Source organism: Ctenopharyngodon idella, chromosome 2 (assembly GCF_019924925.1).
Source record: "Ctenopharyngodon idella isolate HZGC_01 chromosome 2, HZGC01, whole genome shotgun sequence".
In the NCBI taxonomy this organism is placed as follows: Eukaryota; Metazoa; Chordata; class Actinopteri; order Cypriniformes; family Xenocyprididae; genus Ctenopharyngodon; species Ctenopharyngodon idella.
Window position 1 is genome coordinate 10,272,467 of NC_067221.1, and position 8,681 is coordinate 10,281,147.

At 34.1% G+C, this 8,681-nt stretch overlaps 1 long non-coding RNA gene across 1 annotated transcript; it reads left to right on the forward strand.

Annotated features, from left to right (window-relative positions):
• The first annotated feature begins 620 nt into the window (after positions 1–620).
• Positions 621–5,295, forward strand: LOC127499052 (uncharacterized). Its single transcript, XR_007926029.1, has 3 exons — positions 621–3,283; positions 3,364–4,761; positions 5,116–5,295. It is a non-coding gene; the product is annotated as an uncharacterized LOC127499052 (long non-coding RNA).
• The last annotated feature ends 3,386 nt before the right edge of the window (positions 5,296–8,681 follow it).

Sequence of the window (8,681 nt, forward strand, 5' to 3'; positions counted from 1 at the left end):
AAATCATTACAAAAACCTGCTTTAATAATCAAAGCGGTTTTATATCAGTAGCAGCAAGGGGGAGACATGCGGAATAATTGCTTTTTGTTGCAAATATTTCACTAAAAACACACATTAGATAAGCTACTGTAGTGTAAATCTTAATTTATGGAAAAACATTTTACATTACAATGATCTTAGTTAATCAATCATCATTTGATCATTTGTTGTGTGTAATGTATTTTTAAATAAAATTTTTTTATTATGCAGTACATTCAAACTGTCCCACAGCTGTGACATCACTTCCTCCACTATCAAACGTTTTGTCTATAATAAAGTTTTATCAAAAATGAATGTCTTGGATAGAAACGAGAAAAAAGTGTCAATGAAGATCATGACTCAAAAGAAATATGAGACATGGTGTGTGAAGAACAAATAAAAATGAAAATAAAGCAGTTGATTGAACAGAATATTTTTATTCCAAACAAGTTCCAAACAAGGAGTTTTAAGTCTGTAAAATTCAATTAATCTTAGCAAGACATTTGGTCAGCCTTTTTAGACAAGTGTATTCATTTTTTTTAATCACCTCAGAATGCTAAACACAATTCATAATTTTAAATGTTGTAGAAATAATACATGGAATTAAAGTACTCATGATTTTCAGAAAACATGACAGGGACCTACTATGTTGGAGGCCTTTCCTTAATACCCTGTTTTCCCAATCCAATTAAGCATATTTTTTTTTAAAACAGTAAATGATTGTTTGAAAACATTGCACACTGCTCATATTTAAAATTTGCACATAATTTTAAAGTGTAGCATATGTTTTGAAAAATAATGTAAGTGTAAAAACAGGTAATGGAAGTTACTCAAGTTTAGATCAACTAAAGGGCCTTGATTTTAAAATGTGATGACTGAAATGAAATAGGAAAGAGATGTAATCTGCTGAAAACAATCAGGAAATGACATCAGCATAATTCGAATGTTATACAAGGCTGTGTACAACATAAAACAGAGCATTACTCTCCAAACGTCTTTTCAACTAGAATGATGATTGTGTACATTTATATTGTCCTTCTCTCAGAGATCCCAGGTAGATGCCATTTAAAATTAAGCCTTTACGATTTTGATTTTAATTTTATTATCATTATTTTAATTTGTTAAATGACATTTGTTTCGTTCAATCAAAGCAGCTGTTCTGGGAGTGACTTTGGAACAAGGTCAACAGACGTTGGTCAAAGCAGTGGGCAAAATTTCATATCTCCCCTGCAAAGTGACCGAATTGCAGTCTTGGAATTATATCCATTGGTACCAAAAGAGAGAGGGTGAAGCTCCATCAAGACTACTGTATATCAATGCAGGCGGTAGCTTCACTCATGATACCAACAATCCCCAAGCAAATTACTTCACTGTGGACAAAACACAGCTCTATAATCTGAAACTGAGCAACACAAAGCCGATTCATGCTGCAGTTTACTACTGCGCCTACTGGGACACGAGCAACCACAGTGAGAACATCCACACTCATGCTGTACATGAACTACTGGATATTATCATTAGATAGTATTCATTAGATTTGACTCTTTTGAAGAGAAATATGACATCTGCTATTCTTAGAGCTGATGTTTCATGTGTATATAAACCCAATTTCCACTTCCACTATTATAAGTCCCTGAAGTTCAACACATGAAGAGCAACAGGTGTGATTTTTTTTCTTTCTTCAAGCTTTTATCAAATAATCTCTTATATTTGTAGTGTTTGTACACAGTTGTTTGTTTGACATGCAGATCTTCAACAGTGGATGGTGCTATTGAGCTGCAAAAGAGGATTTTTTTCAGCTTTAAGTCTCTATGAAAGTTAATAAATTACTTCTAATAAATTGCATTTTACTAAATTACTTCTGATAAAGAGAATCTCGACGATATATCAAATACATCAGTCAAATGTAACAGCTTTTGAAATATTTTATTCTGATTGCTGTACAAGTACAAATCACATCACGACAGCATTTATGTTCATCATAGCTCCACCTCAGGAAATGATGTCACTGAACAATTTTCTGCAAAAATTTTGGCAAAATAGTGTAAAGAAGTGTAGAGGAAACGTTATGAACCATAAATCACCTCACATAACCAAATGAACAATGCTCATTTTCAATGCTCGTTTTCCCTTTGTTCTTCACTTTTCTGTGCGTTTGACTTCATGGCATTGTTTTGACATGTGGGTGGAGTCGAGAAACTGGGGCGTGTTCAGCGGGCCTGAGCTAATGTATTAAAGTTTTATTAATGTTACTGTGGTATGAACAGGGCGGGGCGAGAGCCGCGGGAGAGGAACGAGGCCGCTGAAGTGAATGCTAATGAGAGACACCTGCGAGAAACACTGGCCTCGAGTCTGGAGCTTTTATTATGCTTATGCTGCAGTCTTCTGCTCTTTTCGTTGTGTATGTGGGGTAACGCAGCGCTGTTTTACATGGTTAAAACAATCATACTAAATACATTTGAGTGTGTTGAAAGTTGTTATAATGTGACTCTCTGTATTTGCTCAGTGGCTGATATGAGAGACTTGTTGCACTTTGCAGTAATCTAGATCGATATTAGAATATCATATTAATAAAAACTGGATGACTTGTGTTGCTAAATGACAAAATTAATTTTAAAATATATTGTATGATGGAGAAAGCATTTAAACATTGTCGGAAAAGTTTGGGATAATGTAAGTACACAAGTCAACAAAATATACAACATTGTTCTTTTGGTTTTTGGTGATTTTAATCCAAAAATCTTACATATTGTGCCTTTAATAGAAAAAAAAAATCTAAAGAAATTTTCAAATGGTTAATACTGGCCTGTACAAAACATCTGGACAGTCAGTTTTATCAGTATGTTCCATAGTTGTTTTTATTCAGTTTTTTTTTTTTTTTTTCACACAGTCATATGAATCTTACTATAAAAGATTAATTAATTCAAATAACCTTAAGCATTTGTTCACATAATCATATTTAAAGAAAAAATGTGCATCTCTCTGATAAATAAGCAAATATCTCACAGATTATGTGGGGATAATGTAACATTTGAAATTCATTTCAGCATAAAAGACACATGTAAGATTTCTTTAAAAATGGTTTCTAAGGTAACTCCATTTCAGGAAATGACATCATCACCCTATTTTCATACAGCACCCTAAGTTCATACAAAAGCAGTGTGAAACCTGAAAGACAGCTTTACACCAAGCAAGGTATAATATTTTTTCACCGGATGAATGATGTTTTTATACATTTATATTGTCCTCCTCTTAAAGATGCCAGGTAAGTGACATTTATGATAATAATTCAATTTAAAAAAATTAACTAAATTAAATGTAATGAATTTGGTTTTGTCAAAGCAGCAGTTCTGGGAGTGACTGTGGAACAAGATCCAAAGGCTTTGGTTAAGACAGTGGGCAAAACCGTGTATCTGCCCTGCAAAGTGAACGATATGAGCTCTTCAGATTATATCCACTGGTACCAAATGAAAGATGGTAAAGCCCCGTCAAGACTGCTCTATATCAGTAAAGATGGTGGTGTCACTCGTGATAGCAACAATCCCCAAGCAAACGACTTCACAGTGGACAAAAACAAGCTTTATGATCTAAAACTGAGTGACATTAAGAAGAGTCACGCTGCCGTTTACTTCTGCGCCTACTGGGCAGGCAGCCACAGTGAAAACATTTACTCACATCCTGTACATGAACTACACTGGTAAATCTAACTGATGAATGAAATATTTATATACTTTCATATTTATTTACCTGTCATTTTCTGTTTAAGTTTTCAATTTGAATTAAGCTGCATATGCACAGGATGACTGGATGAAGGTATTTGGATCTGTTCGGATCTGAACTTTATTGTCCTGCTGTTCATTATGAGGTTATTTGTACACACTGTATTATTGTGATTTGGGAATATGTCAGGTGTATCTCATATTTGTTATGTGTTGTGAAGATATAAATAAAATATTTGGCATTTCCAGATTTGTAGTTTTCAGTTTGATGAAGAGCTCAAATATCACTTGTCCTTGTGTGGTGAAAATAAATTCAGTATATTCAGCAGTGTGCCAACTTTATGTGCTTTACACATGTATTTTAAGTCATTTCTGTATCATTTCTGAAGCTGACAGACATTCCACAAATATACTGGATTAATTGAACTATAGTCTAATTGAACAAATGTATGAATATTGTAGGCTATAATATAAAATAGATCTTACAATTTATTTTACAAATAAAAGCACAAAAAGAGTAGCTCTTTTTTCTCTCAAGTTTCTCTCTGACCAATTTATCAATCGCCTCTCACTGTTTAAACTGCAGTGTGACTTTTACAAACAATGTATTCTGAATAACATCACAGATTTTTAAACTAAATTTTAGCCTACTCAAAGCATCTTGCCAACACAGACAATCTGTGAAACATCTTCACCTGTTCAGCATCTGTTTAAATCAAGCCACTTTATATAAAAACCGAGTGCCACTGAGGAAGAGCCGCTTACTGTGAGATCTGCTCTGGAGAAGCCTTTAATAAACCAGGGTTAAATTACATGCGTTTAATGTTGTCTAACCCATGATTGGTTTAACTTGTGTGAAAAACCTTGTGATAGTGATGTGACGAGATAAAGAGGAAACCACGAGGTCATCATCATATCTTCTGATTGGCAGATGCAGTTCATAATTCATCAAACTCCTGGATGACAGATGTAGACATGGCGATGTCTGGAATGATAACATTTGTGTTGTTAGTATTCTTAATAGGTGAGATTTAAGCATTCCCTTATAATTATTAACATTTCTCAGTTAAGATTATTCAGTGATTTTGGACTTTTAAAAAGGAATTTCCGTCAGTAAATTTAAGGGGTTTGTCTCGCAGAGGCTTAGCCTATTTTGTCAACTATCTTAAAAAATTTTCAACAAAACACTATTTTGTTGTAGGAAATATGACTACTTTGTCCAATAGGCTTCGCTTCTATTTTAGTGCGTTCTGAATAACTCGCGGTTGATGACACGTTTTAAAAGACACCAAATGGCTACTTACAGGTCTATGCCAAAAATTTCATTAGAATTGTTTACACACTCAGCGCATTTTAATTGTTTCTCTTATGGTTTTAGATTGTTTAAATGGACAAAATATTCCTAGGCATCCTGACCGTGTGACGATTAAGACAAAGGGTAGAGCTGCTAGAATCAGATGCATTGTGGATTCATCGACGCTTCAGTCCAACCCTCTCCACTGGTACAGAGCTCAGTCAGGGGGAGCTTTCCAACGATTAATGTATTTCGAAGCTGGAAAGCCAAAAGCCATAAACGATCAGGGTGTCCCCCGTAGATATGCTGGATCAGTGAGTGGTAAGGAAGTGACACTGACTATCTCAACACTGCAGACTGACGATGCAGGATCATATTACTGCGCGCTCTATACTGGAGACAACACAGTGCTAACTGTAAGAGGAAATCATTACAAAAACCTGCTTTAATAATCAAAGCGGTTTATGTGGAACAACAGTAGCAGCAAGGGGGAGACATGCGGAATATTTTAATTGTAGCATTGCTATTTGTTGCAAATATTTCACTATAAATAAAATACAAAATAGATACTGTAGCCTACCATACACAGAGACTGTTCACATAGGCTACAATAAAACTGTAGGCTGTATCTTTATAGCCTATCATAGGTTTATCTTTATTTACTGTTATATGAAGGTAATATTTATACATGACTTCACTTGTAAACGTTTTACCATATCTTGATTCTAACTTTTCTAAAAATGCCTTTTATGTATATATTTTCTTTTTGATTTTCACTTGTCATTTTACGTTACAATGATCTTAGTTAATCAATCATCATTTGACCATTTGTTGTGTGTAATGTATTTTTAAATACATTTTTTTTATTATGCAGTACATTCAAATTACAACTGTCCCACAGCTGTGACATCACTTCCTCCACTATCAAACGTTTTGTCTATAATAAAGTTTTATCAAAAATGAATGTCTTGGATAGAAACGAGAAAAAAAGTGTCAATGAAGATCATGACTCAAAAGAAATATGAGACATGGTGTGTGTGAAGAACAAATAAAAATGAAGATAAAGCAGTTGAACACAATATTTTTATTCCAATCAAGTTCCAAACAAGGAGTTTTATTACATCTGTAAAAGGCAAGACAAATTGGTCAGCCTTTTTAAACAAGTGCATTCCATTTTTTTAATCACCTCAGAATGCTAAACACAATTCATAATTTTAAATGTCATGGAAGTAATACATGGAATGAAAGTACTCATGATTTTGAAGAAAATAAGACATGGGGACCTATGTTTGAGGCCTTTCCTTAATACCCTGTTTTTCCAGTCCACTTATGCATATTGTTTTTAAAATTGTTTGAAAACATTGCACACTGCTAATATTTAAAATATTTACATTATTTTAAAGTATAGCATATGTTTTGAAAAATAATGTGTAAAACAGTGTGATAATAGGTAATGGAAGTTACTCAAGTTTAGATAAAGGGCCTTGATTTTAAAATATGACTGAAACATGATGACTGAAATGAAATAGGAAAGAAATATAATCTGCTGAAAACAATCAGGAAATGACATCAGCATAATTCAAATGTTATACAAGGCTGTGTACAACATAAAACAGAGCATTACTCTCCAAACGTCTTTTTCAACTAGAATGATGTTTGCATACATTTATATTGTCCTTCTCTCAGAGATCCCAGGTAGATGCCATTTAAAATTAAGCCTTTATGATGTTTTTTAATTATTATTATTATTTTTTTTTTAAATGACATTTGTTTTGTTCAATCAAAGCAGCTGTTCTGGGAGTGACTTTGGAACAAGGTCAACAGACGTTGGTCAAAGCAGTGGGCAAAACTTCACATCTCCCCTGCAAAGTGACCGATTTGCAGTCTTGGAATTATATCCATTGGTACCAAAAGAGAGAGGGTGAAGCTCCATCAAGACTACTGTATATCAATGCAGGCGGTAGCTTCACTCATGATACCAACAATCCCCAAGCAAATTACTTCACTGTGGACAAAACACAGCTCTATAATCTGAAACTGAGCAACACAAAGCCGATTCATGCTGCAGTTTACTACTGCGCCTACTGGGACACGAGCAACCACAGTGAGAACATCCACACTCATGCTGTACATGAACTACTGGATATTATCATTAGATAGTATTCATTAGATTTGACTCTTTTGAAGAGAAATATGACATCCGCTATTCTTAGAGCTGATGTTTCATGTGTATATAAACCCAATTTCCACTTCCACTATTATAAGTCCCTGAAGTTCAACACATGAAGAGCAACAGGTGTGATTTTTTTTTCTTTCTTCAAGCTTTTATCAAATAATCTCCTATATTTGTAGTGTTTGTACACAGTTGTTTGTTTGACATGCAGATCTTCAACAGTGGATGGTGCTATTGAGCTGCAAAAGAGGATTTTTTTCAGCTTTAAGGCTCTATGAAAGTTACTAAATTACTTCTAATAAATTGCATTTTACTAAATTACTTCTGATAAAGAGAATCTCGATGATATATCAAATACATCAGTCAAATGTAACAGCTTTTGAAATATTTTATTCTGATTGCTGTACAAGTACAAATCACATCACAGAGCAGCATTTATGTTCATCATAGCTCCACCTCAGGAAATGATGTCACTGAACAATTTTCTGCAAAGATTTTGGCAAAATAGTGTAAAGAAGTGTAGAGGAAACGTTATGAACCATAAATCACCTCACATAACCAAATGAACAATGCTAATTTTCAATGCTCGTTTTCCCTTTGTTCTTCACTTTTCTGTGCGTTTGACTTCATGGCATTGTTTTGACATGTGGGTGGAGTCGAGAAACTGGGGCGTGTTCAGCGGGCCTGAGCTAATGTATTAAAGTTTTATTAATGTTACTGTGGTATGAGCAGGGCGGGGCGAGAGCCGCGGGAGAGGAACGAGGCCGCTGAAGTGAATGCTAATGAGAGACACCTGCGAGAAACACTGGCCTCGAGTCTGGAGCTTTTATTATGCTTACGCTGCAGTCTTCTGCTCTTTTCGTTGTGTATGTGGGGTAACGCAGCGCTGTTTTACATGGTTAAAACAATCATACTAAATACATTTGAGTGTGTTGAAAGTTGTTATAATGTGACTCTCTGTATTTGCTCGGTGGCTGATATGAGAGACTTGTTGCACTTTGCAGTAATCTAGATCGATATTAGAATATCATATTAATAAAAACTGGATGACTTGTGTTGCTAAATGACAAAATTAATTTTAAAATATATTGTATGATGGAGAAAGCATTTAAACATTGTCGGAAAAGTTTGGGATAATGTAAGTACACAAGTCAACAAAATATACAACATTGTTCTTTTGGTTTTTGGTGATTTTAATCCAAAAATCTTACATATTGTGCCTTTAATAGAAAAAAAAAATCTAAAGAAATTTTCAAATGGTTAATACTGGCCTGTACAAAACATCTGGACCGTCAGTTTTATCAGTATGTTCCATAGTTGTTTTTTATTCAGTTTTTAGTTTTTTTCCACACAGTCATATGAACCTTACTATAAAAGATTAATTAATTCAAATAACCTTAAGCATTTGTTCACATAATCATATTTAAAGAAAAAATGTGCATCTCTCTGATAAATAAGCAAATATCTCACAGATTAT